The sequence below is a fragment of the Triticum aestivum genome, chromosome 3B (assembly GCF_018294505.1).
Source record: "Triticum aestivum cultivar Chinese Spring chromosome 3B, IWGSC CS RefSeq v2.1, whole genome shotgun sequence".
NCBI classification, from domain to species: domain Eukaryota; kingdom Viridiplantae; phylum Streptophyta; class Magnoliopsida; order Poales; family Poaceae; genus Triticum; species Triticum aestivum.
Genome location: NC_057801.1, coordinates 429,773,429 through 429,785,277, shown reverse-complemented (window position 1 = coordinate 429,785,277; position 11,849 = coordinate 429,773,429). Strand labels below are relative to the sequence as shown.

Below are 11,849 nucleotides of genomic sequence, written 5' to 3'. Positions count from 1 at the left end.
TTCCTTGAGTTGTTCTCTTTAGTTGCATTATGACCCTCGTCTATCATTTGATAGTCAAGAGTATGCGTGCATTCACTGTCGATGCCGATTTTTTCTTGTGGTCTATCAAGCCATTATATTCCGGAATGACTAGGGGAAACAAACTCCAGTACCTCATCCATATCTAGGATTGGGTCAAAGCAATTGTACTTCGCAGATCAAAATGCTAATCCAGCTTTTGTTCTGTTCTACCCTGAAGCATTACCATCTTTATATCAAGAATGTCATGGGAATTGCACACCATCATATGAACTCTTGATACAGTGATACTCTCTCCATCATTATTCATTCATCGGTTCCCATGTTGTTGCAACCGGAATGCCAACAAGTGAATCGTGATGTGTGAAATCAATACTCCTAGCAACTCTGTTGCTCGGTAGCTAATGGACAATAACCTCATTCTAGCGTGTTGATTATTCAATCGTCACCCTAAGGTTGATTGTGCTACCTAGTCCATATCTCTGGTGCACTCTTCGATCAATGAGTTAGGATTGTGTCAATCTTTTCTTATTTGATCATATCGTCTTGCCCTGAAAAGCAAGATTGTTCTCGAGCTTAGTAACATGTCGGTGGTTCGTGATTTTCCAAATATCTTCTCGGAAGTATCACCAGGTCGTCACCTGACTATTATGTTGAGCTCATGATGAAGTTGGTTTCATATAAACCACCCCTTCTCCAAGAATCTGTGTTGCATACCCCTGAGCTGGTTGGTCAAGCTAAACAACAACTTGGAGAGTTGGGAGATGGAACCTTGTTCGATTTAGTTCATCTTCAGGGATATCTTGTATGTGTGTTGAAGAAAGATGGTATCTTCATCGATTGATCCTCGTGACCAGTTGTTGGACCTATTGTATTGCCAAAACTTTGATTTGAGTGTGGGCTATCCTCAAATCAAATCAGAACCAACGATGTTCGTAATGTTGTCTTACTCATGGATTTTCCTCGAGCATACACCGTTATATCTTTTTGTTCTGACCAATGCTACCACTTGATCTCATAATTATGGAATTTCATCTTCATGGAAACCTGGATGAATTGTTGTTGAACCCATCGACAACATCCCTATCTTCTCCATGACTTTGTTAGACATTAAGCTAGTGTTGGAAATTTTGTAAGAAATGCTTTCGTGATCCATTCATGAAGCTTATGCTTGGATGGAACAAGTGACTTCCTCTAGTTCATGTGCATTTGATGCAAGTTGCCGCCGTGAATTCGAGAGAGCTTGTTTTACCTCCCTTGGAATCATCCCAAGTCAGTCATGCATTGTGCAAAGTATTCTGTGGTCTGATAGACCGATCATCTTCATTCTATATGTATCCCTAGCACACCAAGCCACTGATTGACTTGTTCAAGGAGAAGAAGTTCCTTCTTAGGAGTATACCTTATGCAAGGACTTCGATATCCTCAATTATGATTCCCCACTGGAACTCGGTAGTGTTTTATTGTAAGACTACCATGTGATCATGTTTATCTGGGACAACATGTTCACATGTTTGTAGCAGAACCAACTCATGTTTTGGAGCTTGCTATCGCAGTTTATTCCTCGAGAATCTTGCAACACCATCTCGTTGGTTTGTGTTGAAAAATTCCATTTTCCTTTCTAGACTCGATGAGTCTGGAATATCCTGACACCAACTAGATCTGAAACTCAGGCAGATATGATGGTTGGAGCATTTTCCAAGAACTATAATATTGGTCCCTCGATAACTGGTAAAGTGGATGTCGTGGCCAACACACCCAGCTGGAAGACCTATTATTGTAGTATCTCGATTGAAGAAAGTTGGCCACCTCCCCATGAAGATTTCGTAGGATTTACCTCCGTAGTTAATCCTTACGGATTCTTGTGCTCCCGAAGTCCGACCTTTTAATTGATGTTCTAGGTACCAAACCATTTTAATAAATGGGTTGCGCTAGCAAATCAAGGAGAACATTAGAAGCGGAGTGATAAATGTCTCTCGGTTGATCATCCAGATTTTGCCCCTTGGCTCCGCTAAGGTGAAATCTGAGAAAGTGTTATCTCCTTTTGCATCTGCATCGTCCATCACCATTCATCATGGTAGTATGTTGTGTTGCCAGGATCCTTGACATGGATATTAGTAAAACCCTGATGAATATGGAAATGCTCAAGTTCTTGAGAGCACGCGCAAGTGCTAGGTTTTATCGTCGGCATCAATTGCATAGTGCTCTCAGTTTCCTCGGTTATGCTATAACCCTTTCAAACTGTGGATTCACTCTCTATTGTTGAGCCTCTCCCCAGTTACTAGAATCATTCCCAGCATTTGCACCTTGTTCCTAGCTTGCACTGCCATTGTGCCATCCTACTATGGACTACCCTTCTCAGTAATTACTGATCGGGATCATCCTCAAAGTGGTCCTACCATGGGTTCCATCCATTTCCGATGATAAGAAAAATCACCCCTTGTGTTGTCTTCAACAAGGTAGTCCACATCATCCATTCTGGCCCGAGAATGTCATTCTTTCGGACTCCTTCAAATGATCGATTGTGATTTGCCTTAGGCTGGTATAAAGAGTTTCAATGATATCTGAATCAAAGGTTATTCTTTTTGCCACTTAAGGAAATAATTCTACAAGTCACCTTCCATGAAGTGTCTCGATTTGGTATCATGGCAACTCAACCCCTCGCTACATTGACAATGGTTCACCACCTTCTTAAGTGTGGAATTGTTGCCTACCTAGTGAACCTTCGTCATCTATTTCACTCCATCCCTTTGGATGTTTGCTTTGTGTCTTAGCTCGCGGGATGTTTTAATGTCTCACCCCATGAGTTGATCCTGAGTTGTTCGATCTTCGAGAAGATCGATTCTTCTAGAGTTTTCCCTTTCCTCTCGTTGCCATGTTAGTTGGAGTTCTCAGAGCAAGACGACGAGACAAAGATGGTGATCGTATCAATGTTCTTATGAAGTGCAACCTGGATCGTGAAGTTTGTGATAGTTTGTGTTCCCCCTTCCATCTTACCCTACGCTCGAATCTCGGGGCGAGATTCTTGTTTAGTGGGGGTGAGTTGTCACAGCCCTAGAGTTTTGCTTGTAATTAGTGGCATTGCATCCATGCGTTATTTTCATTTTCAATTAATCTTGAAATGGGGATGTTCAAACCCTAGCATCACTTGAATCAAACTAGGTTCAACTAAAATTTGCATTCAATGAAACCAAAATTTAAATACATTATAACTGAGCATCTTTCCTGCCCTTTCAAACCATTAGCCTTTTTATCCGTTGGATCATCATTTTTAGGCATCCTCGGCCGTCAGATTTGTTCCTAATCCCACCAAAATCGCGTCGTACATGCTAAATCGCGCGTACAGGCTGCGCTGACTTCTCGGGCCGCTGCTCCGGTGGCTTTTTTGGGCGTAGGAGATTCAATTGGGCCGACTGACCTACTGGACCTCTACTAGGATCCCATCCAACGCACCCTCCTCTCTCTCCCTTTCCTTCATCCCCTCACTAGATTGCGCCGTCGCTGCTGGCCTGCCGCTACCAGCACCGGCCGCCTCCACCGCCGATTCGCACTGCGACAGCGCCACACGGACTACGTCCTACTCTCCTCCTCCGATCATCCACCACCGGCTCGCTGTTCTACCTCGCCGGCGGCGCTGCGGCTAACCCTAGCCGCCCCTGTCCGACGCGTGGCGGCGCAAGCGGCCTCCCGTGCTCCTTGGCTCGGCCTTCGTCGCCTTCTTCCACGCCTCCCGCGCGGATTCGCCTCCTCTGGTTCAGAGATTCCAGGCGGTGATGACGATGACGATGGTCGACATCCTACGTGGCTTGCGGGACAGGAAGGGAGGGGAGCCAGCATACGTTGTTCATGCTCAGACTCGGTGGCGTGTTTGAGCTCCTGCATTGTTTCGCTGCGGTGACAATTTTTCCTAGCTCAACACCTATCAATTTCGTGGCTTCTTATGGTTCAGAAGAATATATACTCCCTCCATTCCTAAATATAAGTTTTTGTAGAGATTTCACTATGGACTACATACGGAACAAAATGAGTGAATCTACACTCTAAAGACTTATATTTAGGAACGGAGGGAGTATATGTGAACATGGACCATTGCAAGAGTACCATATTCGTTTATGGTCGAAGCATTTTGATTGTCGACTATTACCCCCAATAGGTTGCAGGTACACAAATGAGATTGCTCTGATGCATTCTGTCAACATGGCAATGCTACCGAATGTATTAGTATTAATCTGTTTGGACTTTCTTTGGTATTGGATCTATGGTTTGTGTTGATTAGGAATAGCTTTCTTATTGATGGATTCGTTGATCAGACAATCAAAGTAATATGCCATCCTATGATATGGAATCCAAACGATAGGGTTTTGTAAAGTTCTCTAAATGAAGTATATGCGGTGTTGTAGAAAATGAGATGTGAAGTAACTAAGTAAGGCAGATCTGAAGAATGTAATAACTTGTTGCTGCTACTCTGCAAGCTACTCGAGAAGGAGCTGAAGGGTGTATGCTACCTCCATGTGATCTACGTGTTTGCCAATGACACGGTGTGGTGGCATCACAGAGAAGAAATGTGGAAGGGGAAGGATCATCCAATGAAGGGTGCAAAGTGAAGATAGAGAACCATGTCGCCATTTCAGACTTCAAGCTCCGCGATATCGCGTCGCTGCTACAGGGGACAGACCTCAAGAGATCACCGAGCCTACCCAAAAAGGACGCCTGTGTCACCATCAAGTAAGTGCTCAAGGTCTTTAAGCCTTTATTGTGAGATCATCGCCCCTCCCTCCACCCAATTTGCTTATGCTGCGTGATATTTAACTGAATTTTGTGCCAACTGAACTGCATAGCCCAATTAGTTTGCTTGTATGACGTGTTTCAGCACCCTCTTCTACCCGTTCATGAAGAACCAACAGCAAGGTCATCATTGCTAAACCCCTTCAAGGTCACCCGGAACCTCCTCAAGTAAGAACGGTGATAGTGTTGATGTTGAGAACAATAATTTGGGCCAATTTCTATTTTGACAGTTATTTTCTTACAGAATGGCTCCTTGCAATATGTGCTAGCAAGTACTATGCCATGAAAAAATGTAGGTAAGAATGAAGTGGTACCATTCTTTCAGAACTTGAGCATATTTTTTTGTCTCAACATAAATTCTGAGTGTTAGGGCATGTCATTGCCCCTGCAACTGCTAGCATCTGAACGTACCTACCTGAATGTTCCTACTTTGTATCATCCCACAATTTGTTATAAATCTGTTAAACCAACGGATCATCAGCATCATCATGAGACTATACACTATTACGTAAGGGATGTTAATTAATTAGCAATACAACAACCTGCATTTTAATAAAATAAATTTATGGCTATTAACTTAATGTTTCATTTCAAACTTAATTAGGGATTCGGCATTGGGAAGTGGTTTGGAGTGGACGGATAGTATAAGTTCATGGCCATTATCTTCTTAGTTCAAGTTTGGACGAATTATTCAACTATCGCGATAGAAAATGCACTCTCTAAACAATATATTTTTTGCTTGCTAATCAAATGCTGATTTTTTTTCTTACTCTATCTTATCATTTTGACTATTAATGCTGGACTACATGTCTGATAGAATACCACTGAAAATGTTTATCTCCAAAGTAAAATCTTATGAATCCTTATTTAGTCGTTTTTTTACCACCAAGTAAAAGTAATGAAAATTTTCTGTGCAGATTGGCAAGGTAGAGTAACTGTACTTGAGGACTTTCTTCGTCATGATATAAAAGCGGACAACTTCCTTGTGGTCTTAGGCCGTAAAGCCAGTCAGGTTTCTGCCATTCATGCACATTTACGGGTACAACTGATTTATCACTTCTTTTCACTTATCGACCTTTAGTGAAGGAAAGTTTAGATCTGCATGAAGAATGCTTTTCAATCATCTACTTAACAAAATGTAAATCTGTTACAGGTAAAATAAATGGATGCTATATATAAGTCTCAGAGCTTTCAGTTATTTTATATCTAAATCCATATCTTAACAATTAATTTAATGTTATAAGTAAAATAAGTGCTAATGTATTTAATTTCAGAGAGATGCCAAGGTAGCAACTAAGTGGCAGATTATTTTCAGCATAAGGATATCATTCTAGAGTCTTTCAGTTGCAAACTAGATTAATATTTCATTGACCTCTAAGTAGTTTTCCCATGTCCTTTCAATACTGGTCATGTGCTATTCTCCTGTATTTTTCTTCCTATCTACTGCATATTTAATTGACTAGAAGCAATCCAGTGTCATATGTAGGAGTCAAGAAACTATCAACTTCAGTATACTGGACACTACCAACATGTCAACTTTAAGCTGCATTATATATTAGCGTCCATATTTTACTTTTGCTCATTGTGTGGATTATCTTTCTCTAAATTATGTGAACCAATTTAGGACATTGTGTTATTGCCTGAAGGCAATACATCAGGTATGCCTGAAGGCAATACATGAGGTAGTACAGGGGCATCATCTATTTCTCTCATTGTGATGCCAAGTTATCTCGCACGTGATCAAATCTGAAAAGCTGACCTCAGGCCCGAAAATGAATTGTCGTTTCTCCGAGTAGTTGCAGAAAGGATAAGCCTGCTCCTGAATGTCGTGATATAGAACAGTCAATTGTGCTTGATGTGAAAACAGTTGTTGGGATACAATTTTATTCTGGGTATCCTCAGTTTATTGTACACCTACAAAAGGGATGTATACCTGAGTGTAATGCTTCTCAGTTGGGGGTTGTAGAATGTCTATTTGTTTGATGCAAAATTAAAAAAATGTCTATTTGTTAGACGAAAATGAAGAATTTCTTGCGGGTCATCAACAATTTTAGAATGCATTGATATTGTTTAGTTAATATATTTCCAATTTTTTGCAGTATATGTACGATCTATTTCTTTCATTTTCTCATATTTCTATTGTTTTTCTTCAACTTTTCTGTTTTTTGGATGTAGTGATGTGAGCCTTTGCGATGGAGCTTTTTTAGGAGACAAAAGAGGCTAGGATCAATCACAAAACCATCAATCATCCTAATTCAAAACTAAAACACCTCAGACCCAAGGTCAAACAACTACAAGTTTATTGGACCTAAGAAAAAAGCTCAACACACTCTTCTCTTGCAACCAATAGAATTTCTCTATTCAGTTACATACCATCATTGATGGTGGAAAGCACAAACTATACTAAAGCACAGTACTTCAAAACAATTCAAACAAATGTATACAAATTACTTTGGATGCCTAGCAATTATAAGGACAATAATAGACGGGTGTAGCAACGCGCTCAGCATGGCTCGCAAACCCTACGTGTGCTCAGGCAGCAGCGCTGGCAGTGAAAGAGATGCGAGGGGGCGTATTGTGGCCTCATCTCCCTCTGCGTGACAATACAAGCCCCATCTTCCTTCGACATGGCGCTGGCAGCCATGCGTCCGGCGACTACGCCATCTTCCTCACCGTCAGCCCCGACAACGTCACCACCCCGACGAGAGGAAGAGGAGATGGGAGCTACCGCTTTGGATCGTGGATGGACTCGTCGCTACGGGTGGAACCTATTATGACTTATGGTGCTTGAGATACACTCAGCAGGAAAGCATCTCAGGTAAGGTCCATATAGATCAGTGAATCTTATGTAAATACGTGCGTAGAAGGTAAAGAAGTCAACTACGCCTTGTGTCTCCAGTAGAAAAGGCAGTCAACTACGTACACCTTGTGTCTTCAGTAGCTCAGTGCTAATAACACAGGTATTACTGCTTTAGGAAGCTCCGTGTGTCATATCAATAGCAAATACTCGAGCAAGTGCTGCAGGTGAGCTCCTGTGCAATGGCGCGTGCCCGCGACCTTTCATGCGTTTGGTTTATTGAGTATGGGGATGGGATGATTATAATACAACCGAGACAAAATGGGTAGCAGTTGTGAGATCACCTCCCGATTTAGAAGTTCTGAAGCTCTGTTAATGCGTTGGATGGGCCAAAACTATTGATATCTTATTTCTATGTTCAAGGATACGCTTTACAAATTTTTGTGACAACTTCGCCAAGAAAAAAAAACTTATAAACTGATGTTCAATTTAGTTTTTGCTCCATCCAATAAAATGATCCATTCCTATGTCAAGCTATATGTGTTACATATTTGACCCCTTTTTGTTTTGTAGAACGATTGAAATTCCCTCACTTCAATTACTGACATTGTATTGATAGGTCTTACCAAATTTAACTTTCATGTTTCATTCCTTCATATATAAAAGAAAATTCAAACCAACCTCTTGAAAAAATGGATGGGCGCGGCAGCGCGCGCCATCCATGATCTAGTGATCTTTATTGATATTTGGTATTTTTGGCATGGCCTTTGGTCCAAACCAAAAATAATGAACATTTTTAAGGAATTATTTTAGGCATTGAATTTAAATCAATATTGTATTTGGATTTGGTTTTATATTCTTAATATATGGAATATAACTTCAGATAACTCTAAAATAATTTATGTGCCTTTGGATAATCCCATTGGGTAATATAAAAATATTCAGAGGAATGTTGTCACTGTTTTCACATTTGTTGGGATTTAAAAAAACAGTGGCAAAATTAATAAATAAAGAAAAACAGAACAAAAATTAAGACAGAGCAGAAGACCCACCTGGGCCACTTACCTGTAGCAGCAGCCCCACTTACCTGGCGTCCCAGTTACCTGGCCCAGCCCACCAGTGCCGCCACCGTCTTCTCCATCGCGCCAGGAGGATGGGTCGTGTGCCCGACGCGGGCGCGCTCGTCGCACGCCACGCAGCAGCTATCTGGCTCCTCCACGGGACACGTCGACGACGCGGATGACTTCACCGCTGCCGTCCACATCGAACCATCTCCCTCTGCTCACTTTCCCCTCGCTCCTCTGCTTCTCCTCGCCATGGCCGAAGCCACCGCGGCTGCGCCGACAAGAACCAGCGCGGCCACCGGCCACCCCACGCCTCACTGACGCGCCCAGAAGCTCCGCCACGTTGTCTTCTTCATCCTCGACGAGCCACGCGAGCCGGGAGGGCCTGGAACGTTGCCACCGCCGTTGTCTTCATCGTCAGCCGCCCGAGATCGCCGTTGTTGTTTCATCGTCACCAAGCCGTCCCCGAGCCCACTGAGACTGTCGTCGACGCCACCATGAGCTCCTCTTCGATTCCTCTCTCTCCCCGCGCGTTTTTGCTCGCTCTAGCCACGCCAATCGCCGGAGCCATGAGCTTCCAGCCGCCGTCCATGTCGCCGCCGGAGCTATGAGCTTCCAGCCGCCGTCCATGTCGCCGCCGTAGCCACAGTCGCTGGTGCTCGCATTCGAGCGTGTCATCGAACTCACCGTGCTCCCAGGGGCCAAGAACGCCCACCAGCTTGCCGTCTCGCGCACCGTAGCACCAACCCCGCAAACACCCGAACTCCGGCGCCGCCGCGAGCCCCGTTCCGGCGTGCTCCGGCCACCCCGCGTCGATCCGTCGCCTCCCCTGGATGCGGCCGAGCCTGGGCTTCGTCCTGGTGGTCTCCGCACATCCATCCGCCGCCTGTAGCATAGGTCTGGTGAATTGCCGCCGCGGTTTTGGTCACCGCCGGCCGAACTCTGGCGAGGCTGACGTGGCGCCGCCATTAGCACCTAACCACCTGCTAATAACCCCGCTAACCAACCCCACAGCCACTGACACGTGGGCCCTATGCCCTAATTAACCCCAAATTTATTCCCTGTTTAGTTTAGGTTAATACAGCCAACCCCACGTGTCAGTTTGACCCTGCCACGTCACCGTTGACCTGGACCCACTGGTCAGCCTCTGTCCCTGCCCTTTTACACTGACGTGTGGACCCCACATGTCAGGTTTGACCCGGGCCAACCCTTGTTGACCTGCTGACGTCACAATGATGCAATGCTGACGCAGTAAAACATTTTCTGGATTTAAGTTTATTCAGGAAATTCCAGAAAATGTCCTAAACTTCTAAAAATCACAGAAATCAAACATAGCTCAGAATGAAATAAGTTATATACGAAAAATTATCAGAAAAATCCAATATATCCATCTGTACTGGTTTCATGCATGTTAAAGCTACTTAACCTTGTTGTTTAGTGCAAAATATGATAAGGCACTATTTAAATTCATAAGTTGAGTTTGAGATTGAACTTTTGGTTCAAAATGGCTCAAACCCAGCTGGTTGTAGTTGCATTAGCCCAACACACTCATTCTGCCATATCATGATCATGCATCATATTGTGCATTGCATTGATTGTGTTTCTTCTTTGTTTGTCGGTGCGTGTCCCCTCTCAGTAGACGTGTACCGACGATGTGATCGATGACACCGATGAAGAACTATACTATCTTCAGAAGTGCCAGGCAAGCAAAACCCCCTTGTTCATTCCGATACAATCCTACTCTCTCGCTCCTACTCTCTTTTACTGCATTAGGACAACAACAATTCATCTGTTACTTGTTGCGGTAGCTGAACCCCTTTATCCTCTGCATGACCTGTCATTGCCACAGTAAATAGATGAAACCCACTAGCATGAGTAGGAGTTGTTTGAGCCCTATTGTGCCTACATATTCATGCTTTTTTGTCATGCCTGCTACTGCTTAGAGTTGAGTCAGGTCTGATTCATCGGGGATGAATCAGAGGTGTGTGAACATGTCCTACTGTGTGTGAGCTAAGTGTGCGAACACGATTTGGTAAAGATAGTGGTGAGAGGCCATGTAGGAGTACATGGTGGGTTGTCTCATTGAAGCCGTCCTCAGAACTGAGTTCTGTGTTTGTGATCCATGAAACAGTTACTACCACGCATTGGGCGCGAAACCAATGGACCCCTCGGCTTCTTAATCACCCTTATCCTTTGTCCAGGAGTTGCAAGTAGTTTTTGGTGTTTGTAGCATGCTGGAGGCCGTGGGCAGCGCTGACCCGTGGGGTGGGCTGTGATGCGGTATGCATGTGGCCGGGTATGCCGGGTGCCCATTTGGTGTCGTGGAACCATGTACACATCGTTCGGGGCCGTATGTGGAAACCTCGGCCGGACTCCCTGCGGATGGAACCTGAATAGGTGATAAACCTGGACTAGAGACTTGAGTGTTTAGGTCGGTCGTGGCCGACACCCTTGTTGAGCTTCCGCTTGAAGGTTGCCGAGTACATGTCGTGTAAACGGCGGTAAGTGGTGAGAGCGTGTGTGAAGAAGTACACCCCTGTAGGGTTAACATCATCTATTCAAATAGCCATGTCCGCGGTAAAGGACTTCTGAGTTGCCTGTACAGTTCATAGACAAGTGAAAGTGGATACTCTAAAATGCGCAAGATAAGTGTGAGTGCTATGGATGGCCTTCTTGTAGGGTGACGGGAGCGGATCCATAGTGATGTATTGATATGGTGAATATATGGACTCGTGTGCGCCACCTCAAAGAGTTACCTGCAATTGTAGTTCAGGATAGCCACCGAGTCAAAGCTGGCTTGCTGCAGTTAAACTCCACCATCCCCTTTGTTGACATTGATGCATATGTAGCTAGTTCTGATGTAAGTCCTGCTGGGTACATTTGTACTCACGTTTGCTTAATTCATGTTTTTGTAGAGAGACTTCAGTCTCACTAGTAGTTCCACGTGGACTTCGACTTTTAGCTTGTTACCTCAGCTACGATCTTGTGCCCTCGGCAGGATCTGGTAGATAGTCAGGCTTCTCGGCCTTTTTCATTTATAGATGCCTGTACTCAGACATGTTAAGCTTCCGCATGTGCTTAGACTTGTATGCTCTGAATGTTGGGTCGAGAGACCCATGTTTGTAATATCTCGCTCTTCGGAGCCTATTGAATAAAATACTTGAGTTGTAGAGTCATGTTGTGAT

At 44.0% G+C, this 11,849-nt stretch overlaps 1 long non-coding RNA gene across 3 annotated transcripts; it reads left to right on the top strand.

Moving 5' to 3' along the window:
• Positions 1-3,426: 3,426 nt before the first annotated feature.
• Positions 3,427-7,875, top strand: LOC123070196 (uncharacterized). Of its 3 annotated transcripts, none has more exons than XR_006433529.1 (5): positions 3,427-4,743; positions 4,889-4,971; positions 5,048-5,099; positions 5,721-5,842; positions 6,428-7,875. It is a non-coding gene; the product is annotated as an uncharacterized lncRNA (long non-coding RNA). The 3 variants fall into 3 exon arrangements; XR_006433530.1 differs by lacking the exon at positions 6,428-7,875 and having other exon boundaries at positions 3,428-3,912; positions 4,011-4,743; positions 5,721-6,324; XR_006433528.1 differs by lacking the exon at positions 6,428-7,875 and having other exon boundaries at positions 3,428-4,743; positions 5,721-6,324.
• The last annotated feature ends 3,974 nt before the right edge of the window (positions 7,876-11,849 follow it).